The 15,483-nt window shown below is 37.3% G+C and overlaps 1 protein-coding gene across 7 annotated transcripts in view; it reads right to left on the reverse strand.

Moving 5' to 3' along the window:
- The window catches only part of RAP1GDS1 (Rap1 GTPase-GDP dissociation stimulator 1), a 90,088-nt gene that overhangs the window by 59,389 nt on the left and 15,216 nt on the right, over nt 1–15,483 (reverse strand). The gene's annotated exons all lie outside the window — the stretch shown is intronic.

Here is a 15,483-nt window from a genome sequence, read left to right on the forward strand (position 1 = left end):
GTTACTCAAAACAAATAATAGTGTCTCACGGTCTCTTGTTCCCAGTGTGGCTGATCAAGAGCCTTGACCCAAGCCCAACACAGCCATAGGTGCAGTTTCTTTTCAGTGCACCACTGGTATCTTCTGAGCCTGACTAGCAGCCAGTGCTGCTTAGAGCTTCCCACCAGCGTAGGAAGCCTCCTTGGCAGGTGAGCTGGCACCTGCTGTGCTTTGCCTCCTCCTCACTTGCCTATGTATGGGATGGTGCAAAGGAAAAGAGTGAAGACTCAGCAGGCATCCCATGAAAAGCGTGGAATCTCACTCCTGGAGTGCTTTGCTTCTCAGCCAAAGCTGTGGCTTTTGTTCCACCTCCAATTTTTATTAGCATATGCTTTTGTAGTTCAATATTCCATACAGATAAAGGTGAAATACTTAACTTTCTAAACTGCTCAGTATTTATATGTGAAATTGCTTATATGTTTCTATGATCAGGCAGTTACTTTGTCTATTCAGTAATGAACACGTTCTTAGCAACACAATAGTGAGGAGTATCAGTACTCCTTAATGCACCCACACTTCGTTGTGGCTTCTAGAGATCTTAAACGCCTCCCTCCCTACCACCTCCTCACTATGCTGAAATGCCACCTTCTGGAACAAGCTAAGTGGGAAAAAAACCCTAAATTTGATTTCCCCTCATACTCACATTACTCCCTAGCAGGCTTACCACAGCACTTTTCTTGAATCACCTTTAGCCAACAGTAAAGTTGAACATGCACTGCAAAGTCTCATCGCTTAAACAGATTATTCAGGATATACCACTAGAATCTGTCAAAAGACACGACTTGTCAATGACCAGCCCCAGTACTACAATTTTACATTGTGCACTCCACCTCCTCTCAAACCTTCTTCACCTGCCTTCTCATATTCTTCTCTTCAGTTTTCTGCTAACATAGCACTAATTCTCTTCCTTCCTTACAGGCATCTCATCTTGTATATTCACACACACAACTTTGAAGCTATAACAACATTTACAGTAAGAAGACTCAATCTACTATATATATGAAAAGCAAGGGTTCCTATAATCTGGGAAAGAAGAAAATGCAAAGGTAAGAAATTCACTGTCACACTAGATTTTGCAAACTATTGTCAGAGAGCACACTCAGATTTTATTTCTCTTTTACAGCCTCTTCTACTTCACTTGTGCTCAATAAATCACAAGATGCCACTTATTATTTCATTTTTCTGTGCAGAGATGAGTGCTTTATATAAAATACTTGTTATTTCTTTCACTCCATTCCATATCAGAACCTGCAATAGAGTTAGAAGTCTCCCCAGTCTATTTTCTTACCACTCCTTTCTGCTCAGTGCCATGTAGTTTTTCTGGGGAAAGTCCACTATTTTAATACTACACAGTTACAGATTATATGCAAAATTTTGCATTTTGGGCAAAATTGTTCAAATGTGACTATCCAAATATTTCATTCCCTAGGACAAAGAACTCAATTTTTCATGGTACCAAGCATGTGCACATCCCACTGACATACAAGGAGTATGTATGTTCTGTACTAAAGAAGAAAATATAATAGGAATACTGTAGAAACAACTGATCTCTTGACACAATGCCAGAAGGCCAAGAGCCCAGAGGGAGAAACCATCCTTCAAGAAAGAACTTATTTGTTTACCTTGGTTCTTTCAGTCCTAGTCCATCTCCTTTCTAATCTGAGTTGATACCTTGAAAGAGACAGTTACTTTTGAAACCCAAGCATCTTGGACATGTGGAAACAGATCTTCAACAGATACAGATTTTTTTTATCTTTAAATTTTTTTTTCTTTTGTTGTCCTGAAAAGAACAAACCCCTATAGTCTGAGATGACACTGGCAGGGACAATCAAGACAGAAGTGCTGTAGTGTTTCAGAGGGCTCTCTGGAGCCATATAATCACACATGGCTTCCCGACTCCTGCTGTTTCACCATTGCCCTAAACCCGTTGTTTAGGGAAGAAGCTGCAAATTCTTTTTTTCCAAGTACAAAACCCCTGTTGTTTTCTTGTGATCATCTCCTGCTTACTTTTGTGCCTCCTCCTCTCCTTCTATAGAAGCTGTTTCAAATCGGCTTGTTGCTGCACAGGCTGATCAAATTGTCAGCAATAAAATCCCATCAAATAAAAGCAATATAAAGAATCTTTTTGGCTTAGTATCAGGGAAGTGTGAGTCGGTACATTGTGTCAACATGCAAGTTGTGTGAAGCTCAAATTAGGAAGATCTAAGGGTGCAAGATTAGGATGGCTAAGGTAAAAATTGGCTAGTAATGTTCCCCGTAGTACAGTTGGTCAACAATATAGTATCATGTTGTGAATATGTGTGGCATGAAGTCTGAAATTTAATACAAGTATCAACTTTGTTGATGACCCTAAGCACAGGGAGTCTCTCATATCTGGCTTACTGTATTACTTTCAGAAAGATTAGTTATCTTATCTGGACAAGAAGCTCTGAATTCCACACACCTTAATCCTATATATCCTAATGTTACAAACTGGTAAGTTAGCAAGTGAAGGTTGCCAAGAGCTGTCAGACCTGTCTGGCCCATTCCACCTACGGATACATTTTGTTTTCCCCAATAACTACTCCTGCACAAACACTCATAAAAAATGAGGCTGCATAAATTCTTTGATTGACCACATTGCTTTTTGGTAGCACAGTATTACTACCAGCTCTTGCAACCTTTTGCTCTCTCTTGTGCAGGCATTTTTACAGAGAAAATTAGCCAGAAACTAACATTAGTGAATGTTTCAATATTCCATTTCACTTCACTGTACTCTTTTTTCTAAGAGCTTTTTGGTGACTTGTTCCTATTTGCAGTTACTGACTTGTTTTATACATAATAATTGTACTTTCATCTAGTAAAAATTTGGTAGTTCATCAACTTTGTTTAGGGTCAGGGCCACAGGAGTGCTGGTTAGACTATAGAAAGTTTGAAAAGGTACTCAATACTCTTTCTAGTAATGCAACTTCTGAGGATAAGAACCAAATTGCCAATTTTGCTCTGAGTCCACAGCATCTTCACCCAAATCACAGGAAAAACCCTGTTCCAAGACTTATGTTAATAAAGTATGTAGAATGTCTTAGCTGAGTACTTACAACAGTCAGCTTTTGTCTGGGCTGTTTTTTATATATCTTATAACATTTTATCCAGTACAGACATTTTCTCTACAAAATAAGGATTTTGAACATATCATTAATCTTTTGACTGACACTTTGTAGATGTAGATATGTTGTTATAATGCAGACTACTGCATTATACATGCAACTTAACAGATAAGGAATTCACAATTAATAGATATTGAAATGGGACATACTGAAACATGCTGATCAGATAAAAAAAGAAGTTCCAGCAGTTCTGCTATTACAGGGATGGTGGCTGTATTAACATCAGAGTCTTCTGAGTCTGTCCCACTACCTCTCAGAAGACAATGAGACATCAAAATTGAGCAGAAAGAATGGTGCCATTTTATGGGTCTCCTTGTGTTATAACAGCATAAAACTCTTAAAAATGTAAGTACATACATGCACATGGGGCTAGACTGCAGAATTGACTTAATTTTCTTGTACAGACTTGAACTTACTTAACTTCCAGTCCAAACTAACTGATATGAGAAATCCAACCCAGGCTCACCACAGTTTTTGATGCAAAGTGTATTGTGATGTGATATGATTTGAGAACATGACACAAAGATCAGATATGTAATCCGTTTGGGCGATAGTTATATATTTGGCCTGAATGACTTCTTGCAGCAGAAATCCCAGCAGCTGGTGAGACCTGTAGCCCAACTTTGGTCTTTAATGACCCTAGATGTCACTTCCCCAAAGAAAACAGAAGACTGGTGCAAAATCCTGAGAGCCTTTTATCTCCCAGGACACGGAATAAGCTGGCAGAAATGCACAGAATGGATCCTTTTTGAACCTATATAAACCGAGACACACTTGGTAATTTTTCAGAAGATACCTCGTCCCATACAAATGTTCATATTGACATGCAAAATACTTCAAATACAGAGTTTATTGAGGACAGAAGAATCTTTTTCTCACATTCAGCCCATTGCCAAAAAGTACTCTATCCCCTTCTTTCTTTATAGCAGCTGCTCTCAAGCACTCCCAAGTGTACAATATTTTCTGCCAAACCACTCAAACCCATCATTAGAGACAATTCTTTGCTTCTAGCCCATCCACAAAATTTCTAAACCTGGCATCTAATCAAGAGGTACCTATATGCTGTCAGAGGGCAGCAGTGAAGAATTAGCTTTTTATTGGTAATGCCAGAAAACCTGTACAGACATACAGGACCAACATCTTAATCAGGAAAGACATTTTTTTAAAAAATAGAAGCCCTGTTTGTTTCTGTCCTACCATTGAGGTGGGTTAATGCTTTTTTCCCCAAAAAATTTCTAGTTCCAGGGATATAATGATGGATCATTAACTGCAGGGCTGCTTCTGCAACCTGTTTTTTACTTAGGTACATTTGCTCTACTTTTCTAGCATAGTAACTAATTTTAATGAGAGTGTCTATTTTTGACAGCAGTTCAGCTGCTTCATTCTTAAACACTTTCTGAATCTTAGATATATGCCATCTGGTCTTAGAGACTTGTTACTCTTTCATTTATCCTCTTGCTTCTGCATCTGTTCCTCTGACATGGGGCTACATTTTTATTACCTGAAAATACTGACATGCCATGACTCACTGCCACCTGAGCACTAAGCTACCTAATTAGTTTTTGTAAATATCAGGTCAGCTCATACACACTAACAGCTACTTAGTCAATCTGTATTCAAAATTAGGATAGAAACCTACAACAAGTGGCATCAACCAGCAGTCAGTACACTTGGAATCTCTTGCCAATGCAAATTTTCTGTTTGCTTTCCCCCCCTCACCCCTTGGAGGACATTTGACATTTTTGAAAATAATTTCATGTAGTATTTTTACTGTAGCCACAGATAAGCAATAGATTTTTATATAAAAACATTTACACTGTGCCAAGGTATATGGATCTATAGCTGCTGTAATAGGTTTCTGCACATTAATGATCCTCTATTTCTTAAATCATGACTTCCAAAAGCTATAAGAATGACATTTCAGAAGATTCTGCAGAACCTTGGAAAATTTTTTTCTCTTTCCCAGGAAAACATAGTAGAGATTTAGGTATCTTTATATCTCATAATTAAACGCTGCAGATCTGGAATTATTTCAAGGTCTAAGGAAACCAATCAAAATTCAGTGAAATCAACATAACTCTACTGCTTTACAAAAAGCCTTAAAAGATTTTGCTGAAAACCAGTCCTAGAAAAAGAATGAAATAGATTTTTTTCCATTTAATAGAAAGCTGCTTGATAAAGGGAGTCTGTAGTGGATAGATTTTATTTAAAAATCAGCTAATGATAGAAAAAGTAATAATTTCAATTAATTTGGTTCTCAGTTTATGGAAAGATCTTTTCTGGTACTCTATTACTAGCAGTAGATGAAAAAACTATCAAGATGGCTACCAATTTGTAAAGAATTACAATTTAATTGACAAGACTGCATTTGTTTTTGCATATTTTATTTTCACATACTTTTTTTCCTCCACGTGCCTGATCTTCACTGAGTCATATTATCAAAATGGTTTTAAACACACAAAGTTCCAAAATTAAATCAACCCACATAAATTTCACCATGTAAAATATTTACCATTCAATACAGTGCATGCCAAGATGTACAATGAAGAATACTGTTTTAGCCAAGGGACACCTCTCTTTCAGGACAAATGCTCTGTCTAAGAACAGCTGAATGTTTTTTCATACCCTCTTTCTTGGCAAGTGGTTCTCCTTTTATTTACCAGGTACTACTAAAAGATGAAGGATCATTTCCTTTCTCACTGGCTATTATAAAGTTACCATCATTACATTATGTCATCATGATTCAAAGATATGAACGTGCTAGCTTTCAGAAGGTATAATACTTTATAAAGTATGAGGGAAGCAACGCTCTGTGTAAATGAATGGGAGAACTGGAAATTTAGGGTTAAAAGTATCTGTGTGGGAAGTGGGGTTTTCAGGTTCCAGAATTCCTGCAAGCTTAGATTCTGCAGGAGTCTTCAGATGCAGATACAGATTACACCCAGCACTTCATCAGACCACAACACATCATGGGCAGGTATCAAGAGAGTGTCAGGTATCACACAGGGGAGAAGGGGATTCCACTCTGTGGGAACATTCAACTATAAATATTTCTCTATACATGCTCACCTCTCCTTAGTTTATGACATGGCTTCAAAGGACTGCAACGTAAAAGACAAGAGAAGGTCTCCTCCACAAGATTATTCCAGATTACTGCCCACTTTATGCACAGAATAACACAAAAAAAAAAGAGTGGGGGAAAAACAACAGGACCAAAATAGTACCTTAAATGACTACTGTTACTTCAGTAGTCCAAACTGGAGAGTAGTCCAAACCCATTTCTTGCTCATGCAAGAACTCATCAAGCAAATTAAAATGGACAGCCTAAAGCAGACAGTTGGAAAAGAATATAGCTGTTCCTGAAGAGTCAGTAAATGACTGAAACAGGAGCTTGGAAAAAAAAGGAATAACCTTAATGCTAATCAAATCTAAAATTCCCTACAGTGCTGCACTACATATAATCATATGGAGCAGTATAGAAGAGACAAGCTGCATGTCTGCATGTGTCTATGTACAAGCACACACACAAGCAGCTATCACGGCTTGCATCTCTCTACTGGCTCTTTTAAAATTTATTTTAGGTGGTTTATTATGTTATTTTGTCTTCTTTCTTTTTCTTTTCTGCTCCTCCAGATGATTTCTGCCTGAAGCACTTTTAATCTAGCAAGCAAGAGTCTCTTTGTCAAGTCAGGAGAGCAGGAACAGAGAACAGATGCAGAAAACAAACACAAGAAAATTAAACTACTGAAACAGTATAGTCTAGAAACAGCACATTTAAAACTAAATGTATCAAGCTTTTTCAGCTTTATCTTTTCTTTGACATGATCTCTGCCTACACTACTGTGTCTAACTTTTTCTAACTGTACCTGCTCTAAAAATCTTGATCCTAATGTGACTCATGTTAGCAGACTACAAATGCCAGCCTAGACATTACAGAAACAAATAAGAGGAAAATACTTTCCTGAAGAACTTTTTAATTTTTTGTTAAATTATTTCCCATACTATATTAGAACACTGATTTCTTTTGTGGCATAATTTAACAAGGCTGCCAATCCTCTGTACTTTTTCCAAGTTCTATACAAAATATGGCTTATTAACCAACAAAATAACACATATGGAATGCTACAAGTTAGTCTGAGTGGACTTCTGTAGGATGTTGTAATGTGGGACAACAGTTTAGACTTGAAGTATACATTACTAATCAATTTAACCAGCTTACTCTACTGTTAGCTTTTTAGATAAACAAGTTTAAACTACTTTTTCTTCTTACTGAGCCTAGAAACAAAAAAAAACCAAACAAACTTAAATAAAACCAGGTAGTATAAAGTTCCAGAACTAAGAAAAATTCTCTTTGACTTCAACAAGCTCTGGTTCAGGTCTTTGGCCTACCCTCTCTAAATCCATATCCACTGTACAAGTACATGGTGCATTATCTGTCATAACTATACTTATACCAACTTGAATTACTGAACAAATATAGGATTTGATTCTGTGTAAAGCCCTCAGGCACATCTTTCACCAGCAACAGTGTGAATTTTGTCCAGGTAAGATACCTAGGTTCAAAATTGGTACTGCTAGCTCTAATTGTGTGTCACATCAGTGCTCTTCTGTCAGATGTTATGAAATACTAATCTCTGTCTAGACAGCTGTTTTCTAGCTACCATGAGTTCCCTAAAAACCTTAAATATGGAAAGGAAGCACCTGAAAGGAATAGGCTGACCATGAGTCCACAGATTTTGTTTCTTTTATTTTAGGCTGTCTGGTTTGAAGGTCATAGAATCATGGGCTCTTTGAGGCTAGAGAAGACCTCCAAGATCGTTGACCCTACCCTTTGACTAAATACCACCATGTCCACTAAAACATCTTGAGAAGTGCTATATGCATCCATTTTTTGAACATTTCCAGGGACGGTGACTTTACCATTTCTCTGGGGAGCCTTTTCCTGCTTTCAATGAAGAAATTTTTCTTAATATCCAACCTGAGCCTCTCCAACACAACTTGACAACAACTTGCCGTCCCTTGACTGGGACAACATTTCCACCTGTCCCAGTAATCTGGGGGAAGAGGCTGATGCCCACCTTGCTACAACCTTCTTTCTGGGAGTTGTAGAGAGTGATGTGGTCACCTCATGCCATTCTTTTCTCCAGATCTCAGGTCCCTCAGCTGCTCCCTGTAAGGGCAATCGTCATCCTGTCATTTACTGGAGACTATGGAGATTCTCAGCTTTCAGGCATTTCTTACTGACAATAAATAAATCCATGATGATGCCAGAAAAGGAGGAGTCACATAAATCCATATGGTCTTAATGTTTGCCAGAATTCCTAAATGGAAATCTGACATCACTATTACCAGTGGTTATTGATATCAATAATCAAGTCTTTTTAATACTTAGGTATATTGTGTTCTTTTTTATAAAACACATTCTTTAAGTCTATTAATCAGAAAGTTCTGTTTTTAATATGACCACAAATTGTGCATATAAAAACACCTTTCTGAAATTCACTAAAAAGCAGTGATACCTCAATTACCATACATCTCACAACTCTCTTCTTATCTACCTTACAGAAACGACAACCTCTGAAGCAGTCTTCATCTTCACATTAAGGGAAGGTGTATGTGTAATTTTGCGTAGTATGAAAGTACATCAAGCTTTCTGACACATCCTCTACAAGCGTTTCAAAAATAGTAAGTTAAGAAACAAAATCTCAGCCCTTGTCCTGTTGGCTGTTAATAAAATTCCATCTGGTCACTTAGGAACTGTGCCAACATTACCACACAAAGAGCTTTTAAGCCGTTTGAATGTTCAAGAGTCATTTGACAGCTTTTTCATTTACCTTTTTTTTTGTCAAATATGCACCTAATACTATACAGATGGCTAGGTTCTAACAAGTTTACTTGTATGCAATCTTGAAACTAACCTTGAAAGTAAACTGCTGAGGTTTTGCTTTGGGGTGTTGCTTGGTTTATACTTTTTTTTCTAACATTTAGGATTGTTCAGTCTACTGCTGCTCCAAGTTCCTTATTAGGCAAATACAAAGTGAAAGTGAAAACTTGGTGCCTGGTTTTTCTAAAACTGCAAACATAGTAAGTATCTGCCCAACCTGCTCAGAGCCAACAGAACGGGAGCAGGGGAAAGGGAGCTGAAGTCTCGGTAGACAGCAAGTTAAAGAAATGCTCACTGACAAAAATCTTCAAAGGGAAAAAAATCCCAAGAACCACTCTGGGCAATGAGAGAGACTTCAGCAGCAGATGGAGACTATTCTCAGTGTATATTATCCTTATATCTTTTAGTGCCAAAATCTATTCTGGATTCATTCTCTCAACACTGTGATACAAGATGTGTATTTAATACAGAAAAATAATTTTCACACTGTAATTTATATTCAAATTTGTATCGGAAAATCAAAATTGCTTTGCCAAAAAAACCCCATCCCCCATTAAAAAAAAAATAAAATTTCTAAGTGAACCTAATCCAGCTTCAAAGTTACCCAGCTTGGTACAGGAGGCTGTATTAGGTGATGCTATCAATAATTTATTCATTTATTGTGTGAAGCTGTTAGTCCATGTGATGAGGCTGTGTAAATCATTAACACATAATAATGAACTTGCTTGACCTGGTCTATTGCCTTCAACGATCATTATAACAGGGAAATTATCAGGGAGGATTCAATATATTACAACTCTTGCAGGGGTAATGTTGGTCATCCACTTCTGCATGATACTGAGCCAAAAGGGACAGGTGAAACAACACTGAATGGTCCACCAGGCTCTCAGTTCCAGAATCAATTGTCTGGAATTCAAGAAATCCAGTCAGACAAGAATGCTATTTTAGTTACTTGAAGTGGTTTAGTAACGCTTTCTCCTCATTCATATCCCTCAACTGAATCAAGTATAAAATCTGTTAAGGAAATCAATTTATGTCTTAAATTTCTGTAGGATAAGCACTCACTATACATGTAAGGGTCTGATTCTGTCACTATTTATAGATGGGTAACTGAGTAGTCTTACACTTCTGCATACACTCTAAGGTCCTGACATACAATGAGATAATAAAGGGAATAAACCCGTAAAACATTTTTACTGTTTATTTTTACTGTTGTTTAAATTGTGGGCATTTCAACTAAGTGCAGTGAAGGATCTGAACAGAAAGAACTTGGCTTTGACGTTCTCTTTCAATTCTTTAGTTTGCACTTAATAAAAACTAGATACTCCAATCTTCAAAGCTATAATATTTGATTAGAACCCAAAGAGCAATCTACTACAGAAAATAAAATGGATCTAAACAGTGGAAAATAGACACTAATCTAGGAAAATCCATTAAGATTTAAGGAAAGACCATTATAGATCCAATAACAGAACATAATGATGTTTCTATGCATATTCTGTGTGCTGTATTTTTGTTTTGTTTAGTGTTGTATTTTTAAAGGTATCTTGGCACCTTAAATGAAGATGCAATTGAAATAATTTATGGAATCTGCCTTTGTACTCCTGCTCTGAGATCTTAAATTTTTATAAATTAATAACTTAAATTTCCCAGTTCTTTTACAGGCAAAGAAACTGACTTGTTTGCTGGGTCTTCTAGCAGCTCATTTTAAATTCAAGGTTGATCAGAACACTCTAGCAACCCATTTTCTCCTAGTCCAGCTATCAACTTGGGCTTCTCTGTGGCAGTTGCTACCACAGTGTCTGGTGCTGAAAGAGTCCCCTTCATATGTCTGCTCTGTGAGAAACATCTCTGACATCCAACACAGAACAGATACCAGATATTGAAAAGCCTGGGGCTCACACAACACAGTTCAATGAAATCTCAGCAAGGAATGTAAGTATTTACCCTGATATAATTATAAAGGTCATTTTATATTCTATTCTTTTACATTTAACATATAAATATAAAATAAAATAAAACTTAAAAGGTAGCAATTATATCAGCTTAGCAGTTCCTAATTAAAAAGACATAAAGCATTCTGTTATGCAACACACTCATGCAAGTTCCATTTTCCTTCTTGACAAGATACATATCCTAAACCAGCTGATCTACTACACTCATCCCCGCAGCTATCTTTTTATGGAAACACACAGTTTTCCCCCAGTTCTCTATCCCAGCAGAAGGCTGAATTGCAGCCTCTGCATCTTGTTAGACTGGGGGACTTCACAATGATGTTCCAAAGGGTACATATTCCTTAGATACAAAGTCTTAATGGTGATTAATGGTGTACTCAGAGGACTTCAAACCTTGCATTTAATATGGTTTTATTTATTTTTCCCCAAAATTCCCTAATTTAATTATGAGCTGCATGATGATTACAAACCATGAATGAAATCTTTTGACCCTGAAAACACACTGTTTGAATTTGATGAGTGTGTACAAGTAAGTTCCTAATGGAAGAGACCTGCCATTTGTGTTATTGTTAGGTTTTCAGTGAAAGTTTCTTAGAAACAGATTAGTTACAAATCTAATAAGCACCTCTAAACCCTTTTATTTACAAATGTCTGACAATCAAACACTTTTATGGTTGTAAGTACTTGTTTGCCTGTATTATCCTAACGTTACATTCATCAAAGCATTTTTGTCCCAAGGAGAAAATCTGAGAGAGAAAGATAGCAAATAAAAATGCACTTTTCCACCTAAACACACAATTGTTAAGACCTGTAATTAAAATATTCCCTTTGACCACAGAAGGGCCAATAGATGTAAGACAGACTTCTCACGCCTTGGAGCAAAAGGCTTTTAGTATTCTCTAATGTCAGTGAGGGATACAGAGGAAATTAAGACCGTTTTGGAAATCCCTGCTTCTTGGCTGGTGAAAGGCCACTAATCCTCCAATTTAGCAGTTTAGTGAAAATTACTAAAATGGTCCAAAATCAACAATATGCACTTTGTAGGCAGACTGTGGTGCCCACATATCATAAATTGAAGGCTACATTGTCAGCATCATTTGTCTATAAGCTTTTAAGGCCAAAATGTTTTTAGTTCACTTTTATAGATATCATGTATCGCTTTAAGTCTGGTATTATTAAGATTAGCAGACATCTGTGGTTAATCCCTCTAGTGATAAACAGCTGCCTATTAATGCAGTTATTTAGTTTCACCTAGGAATGCATAAGATGTAGAGCATCAATAAAAACGCTGCAGTGATGGGATCAGCTCAGATCCTCTCTAAAGGAAAAGGATTCAACTGAGTCTTCATGTAAGGCTGACACAAAACTGCAGAATCAGATGGCAAAATTTAAACGGTGCACAAACTGTTCAGTATAACCCTATTTTAAACAAAAATTGTCACAAAATCCACTAGTATTCTGCATGACTGCTATAGTTTCAAGTGATCATTAACCTCTGCCCAGCCTTTAAGAGCTTTATTTAGTAAAATTCATACAAGAGTGGCAATGCAGTAAACATGATACTGATGTTCTGATGCAGCACGTTACAGTACATGGGCACAGCTGGGTAAATCACAATCCAAACATTATAGTCCTCAAGTATTGCTTCAAAAACCTGTGATGAGCATTTGAATGAGTGAGATGATGCAATAGGTAGGCACTGAAAATATGGTTTTGGAGAGAGAAGATCTGACAGCATAAATCAGGGGGAAAAAAAATCTCAAAAAGAGAGGGCTACTTTATATGTCTTAAATCTCTTAATTAAACTATTAATCTCCATTCAATCAACTGTGTTTGGGCAACATTCCAAAAACAAGTGAAATACTCCCAAGAGATACATATTTACAGGAAGCTGAATAAAAAAGGCAAGTAAGATTTCTTTTCTTTTCAAAAATAAATGTATCTTTTAAAGACAAAAAATTGCTGCAAAATGCCACTCACTAGGTTAAATTGCAAGTCATTTGCTTCCCCCACAAGCAGGATCTGACTGTGTGCAAAGTGGAGGAGTGCTTTGCTTTCTCTGCTTAATAACCATCTCTCAGACTAGGTAAAGAGTCACATCGACAGAAACTGGAAGGGGTCAGGTTCTGCACACAATCTGCAGGTCTCAAGGATGAAGGGCAGATGGGAAGTACAAACAAGTCCTTGGGATACATTTCACAAGCAATGCAAGGATCTGTGTCAACCTGATAAAATTGCACATGCTATGTCCCCAAATCAAGAATGCCCACTTGCACTCTCAGAGACATTTATCCCTTTGATAACCATGAGGATCTTGATCCTTAAATTATAGGGGAGGAAAAAAAAATCAAGTTTATATGCAGAGATGACTGTAGGAAGCCTACCTCCCATGGACTCTTTTACCAGGCACCAGATTCCTTTTAAGTTCCACATGCATATAGCTTAAGCCTAAATCTAGAACTCTCTTAGCTCTCTCAGGCAGCTTATTAACCATATTCACATATTACTCTTACTGGTGTCTCTGAAGGTAAGGCTCTTCTAGGTTCTGCTTCCAGTGTGTCCTATCAGCACAGGTAACAGAGGAATTCTTGGGAGAAATAATCTCAATACAAAGCACATGGTAACAATGTGAAAGTGCCTTTTGCACATTAGTGTGAACATGAAAACAAACCAAATGCTATCCTCTACCTGAAAGGATTTAAACAAAATTTCTCCAAAACATACTCAAATCAGATTTTTGTATTTTTTGTGTGAGGACTGAAATACCTCTCACTTCTTCTGTTGAGACATATTTTATATTGGATGGGGCTTGAGCAACCTGTTTTAGTGAAAAGTGTCCCTGCCCATGGCAGATGGCTTGGGACTAGATGAGCTTTGATATCCCTTCCAACCCAACCAACTCTATAATTCTATATTAAACAGTCATTGCATAAAACAAATGAGTAGTCACAGGAAAAAGTGCTGGAACTAAAACCCTTCACCTTTAAAAAATATGCCTTATCCAAGACACTATGAACACATATATTATTGGGCTTACATCCTGATGGTTTGAGGGTACAGCTTCAATTTCAGGCAGAGGAAAAGCTTTGACTTTTGGAGCTCTTTCTTCCATAAAGATGTGTCTGTCCCAAAGAAGGCAAAGTTGGTAACCCACTTGTGCCTCTTCCTCCATTCACATTTGAAAAGAAAAGGGTTTTAAACTTCCTTAGAAAACATGAAGGCATCCAGCTCTAGGAAATAATTTCAAGCCCTGGGCTTAAGGCAGAAATCATGCTGATCAGAAAATGGCATGCATATTAATTAAGGGTGATTTCCTGCTGAGCTTGGAAGTTCATCCTATTCTGGACTCTCCAAGCACTTTTTATTTACACAGCCAGAACTCTTGGCTCAGGTTTCTGAACGCCACATTGGAAACCAGCACCTAAAATTCAGAGCATATGCGAAATGCAGTCTGCCCCTAACCAGGCACCTATAGAGAAACTGCCACTGCAGTATTCCAGGATATTCATGGTATTTATTTTATACAGACTCTTAGGAGGACTGAGCTACTGATCAGTTGCCAGTTCTTTTGCCAATAGGAAGGAAAGATGCAGTGATACTTCAGAAGGAAGACACAAACAACAGAAGTCAAAACCCAGCATGATTTTTGAGGCAATTCCTGTCCAGCTTAACAAGGATGTAACAATGATGTTGCAGCCTTTGGCATAACTGAGTGCACTTATTTATGGACTGGTAAATAGTCAAGAGGCACTAAAAATCTTTGCAATGGTCCGTCGGTAGTCTGAAAAACTTCACCAATGTGCCCTAGGCCATCCTCCACTTGCATCTTGCACCAACATTAAGGAACAGAACATTCCTTTCTATACCCTCTGTTTAGAGTGTTTACACCAAAGAAATTCCTCTCGTTCAGCATATATAACTCCCACAGATTCCAGCCACAAAGGGACCATAGTTGATAAAAGAATCTCTCTCCTAGTAAGTTTTGTGGTTGTTTCCTTTCACCTGCATCTTTTTGTTCGCTACTATAATTCTTCTGAAAGTGGAAGAAAGGGGAAGTAGAAAAAACAATAGTTCAGAAGTTGTCACACTTTACAGGGTAAAGCTTAGAGACAGTTCATGGAATAAATGTGTGGATTAATGCACAAACCAAAAGCTGTTGTCAATTTTAACTACTACAGATATGCTGATATTTTAATGAAATGAATAAAAGAAAAGGATGTTTCTGTATCAGCAGGCACAGAGCAAAGCAGCTTTGTTGCTGGCCATATCCTATTTAGTCCCAGAAGCTGCATATGAGAATACAAACTTAAAAGAACATTAGCAGGTGAAACAGTCTTCCTCTTCATTTTATTAACACATAAAAGCATCATACAGAAAGTTATTGAATGTTATTAATTATTACAGTAAGCAATTGATCCTTAAAGCAGCATTTATCAGCAAAATTGATAAGTCAGCTATA

Source organism: Taeniopygia guttata, chromosome 4 (assembly GCF_048771995.1).
Source record: "Taeniopygia guttata chromosome 4, bTaeGut7.mat, whole genome shotgun sequence".
Lineage (NCBI taxonomy): Eukaryota > Metazoa > Chordata > Aves > Passeriformes > Estrildidae > Taeniopygia > Taeniopygia guttata.